Source organism: Panthera tigris, chromosome C2 (assembly GCF_018350195.1).
Source record: "Panthera tigris isolate Pti1 chromosome C2, P.tigris_Pti1_mat1.1, whole genome shotgun sequence".
Taxonomy (NCBI): Eukaryota; Metazoa; Chordata; class Mammalia; order Carnivora; family Felidae; genus Panthera; species Panthera tigris.
Genome location: NC_056668.1, coordinates 145,551,004 through 145,564,763, shown reverse-complemented (window position 1 = coordinate 145,564,763; position 13,760 = coordinate 145,551,004). Strand labels below are relative to the sequence as shown.

At 41.8% G+C, this 13,760-nt stretch overlaps 1 protein-coding gene across 1 annotated transcript in view; it reads left to right on the top strand.

The window, feature by feature from the left end:
* GADL1 (glutamate decarboxylase like 1) overlaps nucleotides 1-13,760 on the top strand; it is a 278,233-nt gene that overhangs the window by 30,227 nt on the left and 234,246 nt on the right. Inside the window, exon 3 of the mRNA XM_042956241.1 lies at nucleotides 7,515-7,635. The gene's annotated coding sequence lies outside the window, so the exon portion shown is untranslated. The remainder of the gene's footprint in view (nucleotides 1-7,514; nucleotides 7,636-13,760) is intronic.

The following is a 13,760-nucleotide window of genomic DNA, read 5'->3' as shown; positions in this document are numbered from 1 at the left end:
TAGTGACAGTGGCAATTGCTTCTTTGGTGAAGGGTGAAGGTGAGATGAAAGTTCTACTTACAGTACCACAGAGGTGAGGCAGAAAGAAATACCAGGCGGTGGGGAGGCTAAGGGGACCGGCCCAATAAAGTCCTGGGCCAGAGGGCGGATGGGAAGGGAGAGAAGGGAAGCAGCACGGACTGAGTTAGAAAGAGACTTTCCTGGACTTAGAATGGAAGAGGAAGGGCGCTTTTGGGCATCAGCCACGCACGTGTAAGATATTGACAGCAAGAGAAATGGGAAGGAAAATCTGAAAGAAGTTTAGCTCTGTCATAAATATACACTCCTTTGGTGTTTTCATGAATGACTGCAAATTAAGATTTACGTGGATTTTCAGGTATTTTGGTTGCTGGAGGACGACAGATTCTAAGGGTTGCTGAGCAATCAGCCCTTCTTTTGCCATTCTCTATTAGAGAAGGGTGAATCATATGATTTGTCATCCAAACAGGGACATTGGAGGCTAAAAGGGGACCCTAGTAATGATTATGCTGGTACTGCCTGTGTAAACCAGGACTACCCCAGGCAAAATAAGATTCATGCCAATATTTGATACAAAATTTTAGTCAGAAATGCTGCGATAAAAATGGAAAGTGAGGTACGCAAGCACCTAGCCTCGTTTGCAGCGATGGTGGTCGGGCTTCAGAGTTGTGATCTATGATTTGGTGGCAGGAATCCCTGAGGAGGACTTACCTTCCTTACTAAATTGACACTAGGGAGAACGATGGCTCTGTCCCCCTCCTCCTGCTGGGACTACATGCATCTGAAGATGCATCAGCCATTGTGCGAGTATTAGGGTGGAAGCCGGTGGCCAGGTTGGTGAAGAAAAAGATGGAGGGAACTGGGATAGTGATGATTTCATGGGCCTGCTGAACAGGCCTGGTCTGCTCACCTCCAGACTTCTTATAAGAGGGAAAAAAAATAGCCCTAACTTGTTTAGGTCAATCTAATAGGATTTCTGTACCTCAGACCCAAGTACAAATTCTACCGATATGTGGATTTTTTTTTTTTTTAATGTTAGCTTGTATTTAGATGGAGCCATTGGGGCGCCTGGCTGGCTCAGTCAGTAGAGCACGCGACTCTAGATCTCAGGGTCATGAGTTCGAGCCCCACGTTGGGTGCAGACATTACTAAAATTAAATCTTAAAAAGAGACATGGAGCCATAATGTAAGTATGCTTATATGGCAAACACATTAATTCCTTTTCTGTAGTAAATAAACTACATTGGTTGAGAAGACATTCTAAGTATTTTTTTTGGTAGTGTTTTATTAAATTATAGACATTTTCAAACACACACACAAGTACACAGAATAGTAGAATAAACCCTGATATGCCCATAACCAAACTTCAGTAATTATTGTTTTATTATTATTGTGGGTTTGTTTCTGTGTTAAGCAAATTAACATTCTATTGAAGGATACATATTATAAATGGGGTAATACCCTCTCTTATGTACAACTGGAGAGACAGAAAGAAAATTTGTAAATAATTTGCTACAGTAACAAGGAACCATCATCAGAAGTGAGCGTTTGATTCACAGATTATTGACTCTGGGTAATGCTGGGCCATGTGAAATCTTGGCTAAAAACCAAACATTTTCACAGGATTTGTCCCAGCAAGGAGAAAGTAAGGCATAGACTGAAAAGACCAGAGGTCATTACTAGTCATGTGAGCTTAGACACCTTACTTAATCCCTCCAGGTCTCAGATTATTTACCTGTAGAATGGAGATAATATTCACCTCACAGGGCACTTGTGAGAGTTAAAATAAGGTTAATAGTCGTAAAGTTGTTTATGTAGTAGTTGATACTTAGTAAATGTTCAATGGCTGATCAGTATTGCTGATTAATTGGCATGAGTTTCTTTTTTCTTCTAGGCCAGGGCAGGGGGGTGAGTGGGGATGCTGTAGAATGACAGGAAGCATAAAAATGTCTAGTTCTATAAGCTTCATAAAATGACACATATAGGAGAGGTCGATAATCAAAGACTCCATTTTCCATACTTGGGAGACTTAAGTTGCTTCTACCAAATAGAGAGAAGTTATCACTGTGGATAAAGATAGTTAACTTGTTGCAGGTATATTTGTTCCAGGGTCCAGAGGTGGTTAGTCAGCTATAGCAGTGAGTGCCTGGGGAGATGCTGAGTTCTCAGATCAGAAAAAAAAAGTTTCATATAATTGGATCCTGAAAATTGAAATTTAGAAATATGTAAAAAGAATCATTTTGGTTTGGGTATTTTCACACAAACTATGAGTCAAAAATCTCCAAATTAAATCTGCCAGAGTTCTTTGGTTATTCAATCTCATGTTTTCAAGAATAAGATATATGTCTCCTATTCATGGTAATAAGGAGAGAAGGAAAAAGAATTTTCACAGGAAGTTCATGTGTGCTCAAACAGCAGACCTTATATTTGTGCCAAGTGCATTTCTTATGGATTGGAAGGGTATCTTAGGTGTGGGTTTCTAGAAACAAGAGACTGAGACAGGAGCTTGGCTGTGTGTTGAGGTTGTGCCCTCAGTGGACAAAGAGTAAAAGAAGCAAGAGAAAGAATAAAAGATGATAAGCAAGGATGTGGTCTCATCTGGAGTCTGACCTCTTTGATCCCACAGAGAGCTCTGGAGTGTGAAGTGTCTCACAGAGTTGAGCCCATCTTGAGGCAAGAGGACTGGGCTTTTGTACCTACAAGTCAGCCAGTTAATGTTTGTGGGGTGTCCCCAGTTGGGAGAGAAAGGCAAAATCTTTCATGTGGGCTCTCTCTTGTCTGAGGGCAATTCTCCAGAGGAGGGGTAGCTATGAGCCATTAGCAGCTATCATTCACTCCAGCTGGGGCAGGTGCACTGGTATAATAAAAAAGGGACCAATGGTATCTGTTACAGATAATGCCTTCATTTGAAGTCAGCTATGTTCCTCTTCATGCTGCTTTGACTAAATTTACTTGGAACAGAGAGTTTAAAGAGGAGGTTCTCTAAATAGGATGTTCATTGTTTCTCAAGTTCAACTAACATACGGACGCTCTCCTAACAGGGGAAAGTTTTCTTAGTTTCCAACACCGGCTTAAATTGTTTTTAATAACTACTTAAATATACATAAACCTAAAAGTTTCAATAAACTTCTTATGCTCACATTTATTAAAAAGGCATGAAGTCATAACAAATTACAAATTAAAACTTAAAAAGTCTAAGACCATTAAGAATCCAAGCAACATAAATTCAGTGTGATGGGTGATAGTGTTTTGCCGAAACTAAGTTCCCATTTCAAGATAAATAGAGACTGTGCATTCCCAGATTGTCTGCCCTGCTCCACACAGCCTATGTTACAAGATGCTGTGTTGAACGACCAACTTCTCACCACTCCTCTGTAATAGAACTTCTGCAAACCCTAATTTGTAGAGGTCATGAGGTTCTCTAACCTTCATTGGGCAGGAAGGAATTATTTAGCGTTTACATATACTTGGTCTCTACTATTGTTCTTAGCTCGCAATAATGAAAGGCATTCATCTTGGCACCGCTGTGATGATAAACCAAAATGCAAACACAGGCACTTAAATGCTGTAGCCATCCTCAGGAAGCAAATCATCTGTAACATACACAGTTTCATTGAAATGAAAGTGTAATATTGTTTAATTAAATTTTTTTGAGAGTGAGAGTGCCCACGTGCGTGTGCATGCGAGCACACACGCGCACACACACACACACACACACACACACACACACACAGAAAAGAGTGAGTGGGGGAGGGGCATAGAGAGAGAGGGAGAGAGACAGAATCCCAGGCAGGCTCCTCAATGTCAGCACAGAGCTGTACGCAGGGCTCGGTTTCATGGCCCTGAGATCACGACCTGAGCCAAAATCGACAGTTGGATACTTAACTGACTGAACCACGCAGGCACCCCAAAATGAAAGTATAATAATTAGGGTTCATTTAAAATACTCTCTTAGAGCACTGAGAGGCCCAGAGAATGTGTCTGCACATTCTTTGATAGGAGGCCGTAGCTCTGTCCCACGAAATGGGAACCTGTGCAGGGTGCATTTGCCCATGAGAGGACATTTGGAATACCCAAGAAAGCACCATTTTGACTCCTGCTGGTTGGGGCAAGAGGATGGGCATGAGGAAGGCCCACAGGTTGGAGGGTGAGCCATTGGCAATCTGAAAGGCCACTGAGTGGGGTTTGTGCCCCATATCTCATTACAACACTAATGATTTAATTTAGTAATGTTGACCATGACTATCAGGTGGTTCTGCGTATAGGGGCTACTCCTTATGCTAGGTGAACCTCCTGCCCTTGCCACTGACTGAACACAGCGAAAGCTGCAAGGAGCCCTGGGCTCTGCTTGGGAGGGTGCAGCAAGTGAGTTGGGACTCTGGAGTTAATGGCGCATCTGAGGGATTATGAACATCGCCATGTTGCTGCAGACTGTCTCTACTGGGAAACTCAGGGACCAGAGTGCCTGCCACTGCCCAGGAAGGTTCCTGACTTCCTCACCCCCCCTTGCTGCCTTACACCAAGCCACATTCCCTTCGGCAACCTGAGCACCACCTGAGCAAAATGCGTAATGAAGACAATGAAAAGGTAGGAGATTATCTGCTGTCATCACTTGCGTAGAATCTGCCCCCTAATCCAGGAACAAGACCTGCACTGAATCAGAGAGCCCAGTGTGAGCCAGGGTGGATTAAGTAGAGTCTTGGGTGGAGGGAAAGCCTTAAAACCCCCTGTTTCGACATAGAGGTCAAAGCAAAAAGGAAAACCAGCTGGGCAGCTGCAGGAGCACAGTGGCTGGTTCAGTCTGCTCCAGATCATCCCCTAATTGAACAGTGGGGAAAAAAAACATTCAGAGGAGAGACTTGCTTAAGGCTCATTTACTGAACAAATAGTTAGCGATCAGTGTCCCCCGGAGGCTGGACAGTCAGTCTGCGATGTGCCAGATACACAGCAGACAGGCATGAGTAGTCCCTGCCTTCAGAGGGCACTGGGTTCGAAAGGGAGATGGAAGGTGACCGGACGGTTGGATGCAGTGGGTCAGTGCCTTGAAAGGGGTGACACAGAGGCCACACAGGCACGCAGAACGGTCGCCTGATCCGGCCGGGCACAGTCAGAAGGAGCTCCCTAGAGGAAGAGATGGCGAAGCAGGCAGTGAGCACAAGTTCCGGGACTAGAGGGGCAGGCAAGCCATCCCAGGAAGATACTGCTGGCTCTACCTTCATGGTTTTTTGACGCCATTGATTGAAAGAGGACTGGAAACAGTCTGGACCAGTTTCCTCTGCTTCAACGCATTGTACACATATGACCAGGATGCTTCCTGGATCCTTCTTCACGGGAACGTGTGACTTCCAGTTTTCTTCCACATAAATCTAACCCTCTGACAGTCTCCAAGGCCATCATCATCCCACCTCTCCTACCGACCAGCTCCCAGCACCCACCTTCCATTCATTCAAATCACAGGCATTAAAACGATCCTACTTGGTAGTGATCACAGGCATTCGTTTGGGAATGACCGAACACACATGGTAGGATGTGGTGTAGACCAAAAGAACCTTGCTACTCAACGTGTGATCCCTGGACCGGTACCAGCATCACCTGGGAGTTTGTTATAAGGTGCAAATTCCAGAGCTCCAACCCAGACCTATTGAAGCAGAACTTGAAGGTCAAGATCCTCAGGTGATTCTGGTGCATTTTAAATTGGGAAATGGTTCTAAAGAGATAGTGTGAGTCTAATTCTAAGTGACATACAAATGACAGCAGCTTTATTTGTAAGCATAACATCACCATGATCACTTATCTTAAAAACTCAACAATTTGTACCGATAAAGTTTTTCTGATTTTTGCTGGTTGATTAATTTTGGCAATTAATTTGCATAATACTGACATTCTTACTATCTTTTAAAATCGTGCGCAGGATTCATAAAGTGATTTTTAGAGTTTATTTTATTTTGAGAGAGCGAGAGTGTGAGCAGGGGAGGGGCAGAGAGAGAGGGAAGGTGGAGAGATAGAGAAAGAGAGAGAGGAACATAGAGAGAGGGAGAGAAAGTGCAGTATTTTTTTGTCTCAAAGAAAGCATTTCAGGTTTATCTATGTCTTCTTTGGTTTTATCTTGTACTTGTGATACTCCAAAGCAGAGTTACCTGTTCCAGTTTCAAAACTGTCAGATTTATATCCCTCTTGTTCAGAAAGCCTTTGAACTAGATAAGAATTATTCTTGTGAATGAAGCTTTACTTTATCAATTGTCATTTTCCTCCTCTTCTGGAGGATTCTGGAGCTTTAGAAAAATGCTTTCTCAACAAGAAAGCTTTGTTCGATATGAAATTTGAATGCAGCAGAGAGCTCTTTAAATATGCCATCAATATGCAAATAATTTCCAGATTTATTTAAATTCCAAAACAATGGTTGTTACATCAGTGAAAATGCCTGAATTTTTAGTAACACGTATACAAACACCAAAATAGCAAAACCAAGAGGGTAATCAATAATGACTGTAACGATTAGCAATACTGACAGGTCAGGCAAAGGTCATTGTCAACAGACCTACTGCCATAGAAGAACAAGAGATCATTGAAGAAAATGACATCATGGAAACGGTCTCTCTTCCAGCTTTTACTATGCAAAAATTTTCCATTCATTCGCACTGGCTTGGAATAAAATTTTTGAGACAAATCACTCTAATTTTGAATTCAAGTCTGAGATGCCTAGAGCAGTGACATATGCCTGTGCTTGCTAGGGGGAAATCTGCTAGGAAAAATAATTTATCTTCAATCCAAACTTCATTGATTTGTATTTTAACAAACTTCAAGGAGGCTAGTACATGCAGCAACCAAACTTGCATTAAGTGTTTTTTAACATAGGAAGTGTTTATAAAAGCTTACATTTTTGCTCCTTTCGTGGATTTGTTGTGATTTGTGTATTTTTGTGGAATCAAATGGTTTTCCAGAAATAGGACCTAATGTATCCCATTTTATCTGTAGGAAATAAGAGCTTAACTTAAAACGGCATGACTTGTAGCTTTCTTCCAGGGTAAAATTTAGCCTTGAGTTGAAGGTCTTTGAAGGTCACCCGCGTAATGGGGTACTGATACAAACCTTGTCTTCATACAGTTGCAGAGAAAACCCTTGGAGTGGCTAGGAGAAATCTGGATTTCTTTTCTTCCAAGCCCTGTTGGTCTTTCTGTGTCCCATGGGGGGGGGGGGGGGAACTGAGGCAGAATAACTAAAGGTATCCATCCAGTAGCCGTGTGTGGTTTTGAATCCCTTACTAGCTGCATGGTGTTGGGCGTGTCTGTAAACTCTCTGTGCCTTGTTTGCTTATCTGTAAAATGGGGAGGAACATGACAAGATTTCCCTCGCAGGAGGGTGATGTGGATAAAATGAGTGTATCTAGAGCATTTACAACAATGCAGACTATACTTTAAAGGCTGTATTTGATACTATTATCATTATAGTAGTCAGGAGATGGTGACTAAACCTCCATTCCCTTTCTCTGTCCCCAGGAAGAACTGAGGAAAAAGCAGGAATTTCTCTTCTATATCTTTAGAAGCAACAAGGACGTCAGCGTTAAAGTCACACAGACCTAGGTTCAAGTTCCCTCTCTCCTCAGCTCTTCAAACCAGGGTATCTTATGTTCACTCAGCTTCAGTGTCCTCATTTAGAGGGGACAATAATATCTACTTCAGGAGAACTTTAGAGATATTAAAAGAAGTCAACATACTTAAGGGATATAGCACTTACCAGGCTGGGTGGTCAAAAAGGTCAATAAATGCCAATTTCTCTCCCTTTCTGTCATCACCTACACAATCCATGACCCTATGTTGTTTGTTTTTTTTTTTTTGTTTTTTTTTTTTTGCTACTGCAAATAACCTTATGTCACTTTCCAATTTCCTTTTGCTCTTCCTTCATCCAGCCCTTTAAATCTGAGTTCTTTTCTGGGCAGGCATGGGTATCAATTCAACTGGGGCGTTAGCTAGTCAATAAGGTATATCTTCCAGGAGCAATCCCTTAATCCCTCCAAGGAACAGAGGGAGAGGGAGAGACAGAGACAGAGGGAGATAAAAGAGAGGAATTGGCTGGTTCATGTGGTCACAGAGGCCAAGAAGTCCAGTGATCAGCCTAATGTCTGCAAGCTGGAGAAAGAGGAAGGCAGGAGCTGTATATCAGAGGGTCGGTGAAATTTGCCACTCAAGCTGAAGAAAAGAGGGAGAGAATTCACCCTTTCTCTGCCCTTTGTTTATCTGGGCTCTTAGGGATTGCATGATGCCTGCCCACATAGGTGAGGGAGGACATTCTTAGCCTACTGGTTCAAACACTAATGTCTTCCAGCAACCCCCTTACGGACACACCCAGAAATGTCTTACTACCTATGTGGGCATCCCTTAGCCCAGTCAAGTTGACATATAAAATTAGCATCACGAGAGGATAAGCCAGAGCAAAACTTAAGGGCCAAAATCTGAAGGACTTGGCAGCCACACAGATGAAGGAAAAGGAGAGGGTAGCGATAGGTGGGTTGGAGAGTAAAGGAAACCAAAGAAGCAAAGGGAAACCCTTGTTTCTGGTTTGGATGCCTGAGTCACTGGTGGAAAGACAGGTTTTAGTAAGGGGATTTCAGAGATGTTGAAAGGGAGTTAAGCTCATAACTGAAAACCAATAGGGCTGTTCACTTTATTTTTAAGTCAGAATAATTCTGATGCTTGAGGGTTGTCCTTAAATGAGTTCACAAACTACATATGCAAGAAAAAAAAAAACAATATAAAAGCCTCACAATTTTATTTGCATTTTGACTATCCCTCCCTTCTCTTCAGTCCATTTGGAAGTTCCCATTGGCTTCTCCAAAGTTCTAACCTGTGCAAGGGGTTGTAATCCCATGTAGGCTGCTTAGGGCCAAGGCACTGGGAGTGAGTGGGGATGGTCTACCTATGAAGATGCATCTCGGACATCAGTCTACACTCGGGAGGGCCGGGGTGTCCTTTTCTCTTGAACTCACAGTCCTCTCTGCCTGGAGGTCTCAGATGAATAACATGGAATTCTGAGGAAAGCCTGGAATCTTACCTGTCCTGACTTTCCTCATACCTCCTCCCTGGGGTTTTGTCTTGATCTCTCCCAGAAGATGCAGAACGTCTTTTTCTGGGGGATCTTAAAGTCCTCACGTCACATCTTGTCCCTTACTTAATTCTCTCAAGACAGTCTCCCTCTCTTCAGTACTTTTCCTTAAACTCTCTTAGTGTTTGACTAACAAAGTTTGGAATTTTGGAAACCAAAGTCTGAAAAACTGGTTTTCACCATCTAAGGGATTTCCACCTTGAGGCATTAGATTTCTCCCTTGAGGCAATTCTCAAAGCTCCATTACCTTGAATGGGAGCAGGGGGCCTGGGAAGAGAGCAATACTGAAGAAAAAGATCAGGTACTATCTTAAAACAAAAGAAAAAAAACTCACCTCACCAAAAATAAAATAAGCAATGGGAGAAGAATTTTCTTGTCCTCTTTGGGGAAAGCCATTGGCTGAAGGAGGGACAGCAAAGGCATAGAAAACAAAAAGCATTTGGAGTAAATAATTGTAGATATTGATAGTGGAGCCTTTGAAGTTAATAAATTGCATGACTGTCTGTATGGGAGGGCTAGTTTTTTTTTGTTTGTTTGTGTTTTGGTCCCAGCTCTTATTTTTGTAGTTTCAGGCATGTATCTTGGAGTCTTTCCGAAGGTATCTGACCAGTGGGCTCATGGGATTGTAGAAAATGAAACAATATAATAAATTAGGGTCAATCAGAGACTTGGCAAAAGTTAAGTAAAACGATGCTACGTTTTCTTCAAAAGAAATAAAAGACTGTTTCTATTGCATTAAGGTATGAAAATGGAGAACTTTCTGACAACTGATGAGATATCGTGTCACCAAATGTATCTTTACTGCTTGTTTGTTTTATATTTTTGCTCTTAAGATTTTCATTTTGGTAATTAAGGCTTAGAGGGGCATTAACCTCATTTATATAGTTTGTTCATCCAGAAACCAGCGGATCGAATGTTTTACTCCATCTCTTAAACACTCTGGACAATTACAATTCTAGGACCGCCGTTAGTGTTTTCTCACTGGAGAGCGAACCCTCGCATTTACTTAAATCCCTTTCCCCATAGTCTCCTGAGAGGAGGAGAAAGTGGAAATTCGAGTCACAGGGAGGTGTGTATTCACACTGTCATTATGAAGTCACAGTGGAAGCCATTTACATTTGGACTTGAATCATAGAAAAGATGTGGAGTGGAGCCAAGGGACCAGGTTCCAGTCTTATTTCCGCCTCTCATTAGCATGCTACGATTAGTCACATCTCTACGCTTCCCTGGCATCCGCTCCTCCATGTGTACGATGGCGCATTTGGCTTGGGTCAAAGGACAGACACGCAAGGAGCTGCCTGGGCAGGACAGGTAGCGAATGCAAAAAGTGTACATGACCGCCTATCACAGCATCACCACTTATTTTCCTCACGCTCCCGGAAACAACTGTTGAAATTTCAGGCTCTTTTTACAGATCGTTAAGCCTTCCCTCAGCATCCTTTCCACACGCTAGCCACGCTTCTTCTCATGGTCGGTTTTCCTAATGGCAGATTAAGTTGTATTCTTTTGCTACAGACACGCTTTGTTGGCATAGTAAACCCAGAAATCCTCTTAATGCTCGAGAAAATATGTCTGGATGACATTTTTCTTAAAACACATGGCTCTTTGGTTTGGTTTTCCATTTTGGAAAAAGTCTCTGGTGTGAGGATACAATTTTCTTTCGGTTTTATCCTACTACAGGAGTAGCCTGTGGTGTTAATGGGATAATACCTGCCAGTTGACACTTAGCCTCAGGATGGGGAGTAATAGAGAGCGGTGGGGACTGTGGCAAATGGACAACAGCGGGCAGGGGCCCCTGCCCTTTCCACAGCAGGCACCTGCCCCTCAGCACAGTTGATTGTTGGCCTCTGAGAATGAGTCCAGTACAGGCGTGTCTCCCGAGGTTTTGTCAAAGCTGTAAATTCTGACTATTATGCATGGAATTTTCCTGAATTTTATATGTTGGCAACTGAATTGAAATAAATATCAGTGGTAGCAACACTGAATATTCTCAATGGATCAGGCTAAACCAAAAACCAAACAAACAGACAAGCTAGATCACGTGCACTAAAAGGTTTAAGACTTTGGGACAAATGACCCTGAAGTTCTTTTTTCCCTGGAACTTTCTTTGTCACAACACACATTTATATACCCCTTGATACATTCTAAGCGTATATTTTAAGGCACTATATACGTGTCCTAACTCATTTAATCTTGCCAACAACTTTAAGAAGTAGGTGCTATTATTATCTTTGTTTTACTTCATTTACAATTATGATTTCATATCAATTCTCTTTATTTATTCACTTATTTTTAATTGAGTTTTGAAAATTTAATTCCATTGTAGTTAACATACAGTGTTATATTAGTTTCAGATATACAATATAGTAATTCGACAATTCTATACATAACTCAGCGCTCATCATAAGTGTACTCTTAATCCCCTTCACCTATTTCACTCACCCCCCACCCACCTTCCCTCTGGTAACCATTGATTTGGTGTCTATAGTTAAGAGTCTGTTTCTTGATCTGTCTCTCTCTCTCTCTCTCTTTTTTTCCTTTGCTCATTTATTTTGTGTCTTGAATTCGACATATGAGTGAAATCATATGGTATTTGTCTTTCTCTGACTGCCTTATTTTGCTTAGCGTAATCCTCTCTAGCTCCATCCATGTTGTTGCGAATGGCAAGATTTCATTCTTTTTTTTTAAGTTTATTTCTTTATTTTAGAGAAAGAGAAGGAGGGAAGGGCAGAGAGAGAGGGAGAAGATAGAATGCCAAGGAGGCTCTGCACTGTCAGCACAGAGCCTCATGTGGGGCTACATCCCACGAACCACGAGATCATGACCCGAGCCCAAATCAAGAGTTGGACACTTAACCAACGGAGCCACACAGGTGCCCCAGATTTCATTCTTTTTTATGGTTCAGCAATATTCCATTGTATATATATATATACCTCATCTTCTTTGTCCACTCACCTATTGATGGACTCAGGCTGCTTCCATAATTTGGCTAAATAAGGCTGCGATAAATGCAAGGGTGCATATATCCCTTTGAATTAGTGTTTTGTATTCTTTGCGTAACTACTTACTAGCATAATTACTGGATTGTAGGGTAGTTCTATTCTTAATATTTTGAAGTAACTCCATACTGTTTTCCACAGGCTGCACCAGTTTGCAATCCCACCAACTGTGCATGAGGGTTCCTTTTCCTCCATATCCTTGCCAACACCTGTTGTTTCTTGTGTTTTTGATTTTAGTCATTCTGACAGGTGTGAGGTGTTATCTCATTGTAGTTTTTATTTGCGTTTCCCTGATAATGAGTGGTGTTCAGCATCTTTTCATGTGTCTGTTGGCCTTCTGTATGTCTTCTTTGGAAAGATGTCTGTTCATGTCTTCTGCCCATTTTTAAATGGATTATTTGTGTTTTGGGTATTGAGTTGTATGAGTTCTTTAAATATTTTGGATACTAACTCTTTTCTTCATAAACAGACTATTATTTTTAGAGAGAGAGAGAGAGAGAGAGAGAAAAGAGAGAGCATGTGATGGCAGAGTGAAAGGGAGAGAGAGAATCTTAAGCAGGTTCCACCCTGAGTGTGGAGCCTGATGTGGGCTCCATGTCACGACCATGAGATCATGACCTGAGCTGAAATCAAGAGCCAGAAGCTTAACCAAATGGGTCACCCAGGCGCCCCATGGATATTAACTCTTTATCCAATATGTCATTTGCAAGTATCTTTTCCTATTCAGTAGGTTGTCTTTTAGTTTTGTTGATTGTTTCCTTCGCTGTGCAGAAGATTTTTATTTTGATGCAGTCCCAATAGTTTAGTTTTGCTTTTATTTTCCTTGCCTCAGGAGACACATCTAGAAAAATGTTGCCATCGTCTATGTTGGAGAAATTTTTAAATTTTTTAAAATTTTTTAAATGTTTATTTATTTTCAAGAGCAAGAGAGACAGAGCGTGAGCAGGGGAGGGGCAGACACGGAATCCAAAGCAGGCTCTAAGCCACCAGCACAAAGCCTGATGTGGGGCTCAAACTCACAGAACATGAGATCATGACCTAAGCCGAAGTCGGACACTTAACCGACTGAGCCACCAGGTGCCCCATATGTTGGAGAAATTTTTGCTTGTGCTCTCTTCTAGTATTTTTATGGTTACAGGTCTCACATTTAGGTCTTTAATTCATTTTGAGTTTATTTGTGTGTATGGTGTAAGAAAACAGTCCAGTTTCATTCTTTTGTGTATAGCTATCCAGTTTTCCCAATATGATTTGTTGAAGATTTGTTTTTCCCATTGCATATTCTTGCCTCTTTTGTTGAAGATTAATTGGCCATATACTCATAGGTTTGTTTCTGAGTTTTCTGTCCTATTGATCTGTATGTCTATACATCCATACTGTTTTGAACACTTCAGTTTCATGGTATAACTTGAAACCTCCAGCCTTGTTTTTCTTTTTCAAGATTGTTTTGGGGGCACCTGGGTGGCTCAGTCGGTTAAGCGTCTGACTCTTGATTTTGACTCAGATTATCATCTCACAGTTCATGAGTTTGAGCCCTGTGTTGGGCTCCATGCTGACAGTGTGGAGCCTGCTTGGGATTTTCTCTCCCTCTCTCTCTGCCCCTTTCCCACTCATGCTCTCTCTCTCTTAAAATTAATAAACTAAAAA